Raw genomic sequence first — 1,060 nt, forward strand, 5'->3', positions numbered from 1 at the left:
ATTATAAACATTCATATTACATCCCAATAGTTTTCCATAATTTATCCGGCTACGATTCACATTTTATTATCACGGAAATAGCAAATGCATTTAAAGGCTCGATCAACGTGCTGCCGATAACAAAAGAAAAATATATATCATTTACAAAGTATGTCCAAGATACAGCAAAAAAATCTGATTCACGAAATTGCATACAGTTATGATTCATCGATTCATACAAATTTTTAAATACCAGTCTCGAAAAATTAGCATCTTTTCTCGGCAAAGAAAAATTAAAAATTTTACAGTCCACATTTTCAAATATATATGATTTCGATTTATCGACGCGAAAGAGTGTTTTTCCATATGAATACCTTGATTGCGTGGACAATCTGCAGGACCCGTGTTTACCACCGCGAGAATCGTTTTATAGTTCGTTGACGAGTGATACGGTATCCGAGAACGATTACGCGCACGCTGCGAACGTCTGGCAACGATTCTCTATTAAAACCTTGGGTGAATACAGCAATTTATATCTAAAGACTGATGTCTTATCATTAGCCGATATTTTTGAAAATTTCCGGGATAGTTGCATCAAAAGTTACGGATTAGATTCTGCACATTATTATACTTTACCGGGTTTCACTTGGGATGCTATGTTAAAACATACCGGCATAAATTTTGAATTGCTCATTGATATCGATATGGTCATGTTCATCGAGCGTGGTATACGCGGCGGTCTCAGTCGATGTTCCACTAGATACGCACAGGCCAATAACAAGTAGCAGTCTTACGATCCATCGAAACCATCGTTGTACTTGATGTACTTTGACGTAAACAATCTGTACGGTTGGGCAATGTGTCAACCGCTGCCTTACGCCGAATTTCAATGCGTCACAGATGTTTCAACATTTGATGTATCTTCAATCGCTGTCGATTCACCCATAGGTTATATTCTCGAGGTCGATCTAGAATATCCGCAACATTTGCACGACGTTCACGCTGACCTACCGTTTTGTCCAACGCGCGCCAAACCACTCGGTAAAAGACAGGATAAGTTATTGGCAACCTTATACGATAA

The 1,060-nt window shown here is 38.5% G+C and overlaps 1 pseudogene; it reads left to right on the forward strand.

Annotated features, from left to right (window-relative positions):
• The first annotated feature begins 683 nt into the window (after positions 1-683).
• LOC106750868 lies at positions 684-1,052 on the forward strand (annotated as a pseudogene).
• The last annotated feature ends 8 nt before the right edge of the window (positions 1,053-1,060 follow it).

This window comes from Dinoponera quadriceps, unplaced genomic scaffold (genome assembly GCF_001313825.1).
Source record: "Dinoponera quadriceps isolate SergipeBrazil2010 unplaced genomic scaffold, ASM131382v1 scaffold7033, whole genome shotgun sequence".
Lineage (NCBI taxonomy): Eukaryota > Metazoa > Arthropoda > Insecta > Hymenoptera > Formicidae > Dinoponera > Dinoponera quadriceps.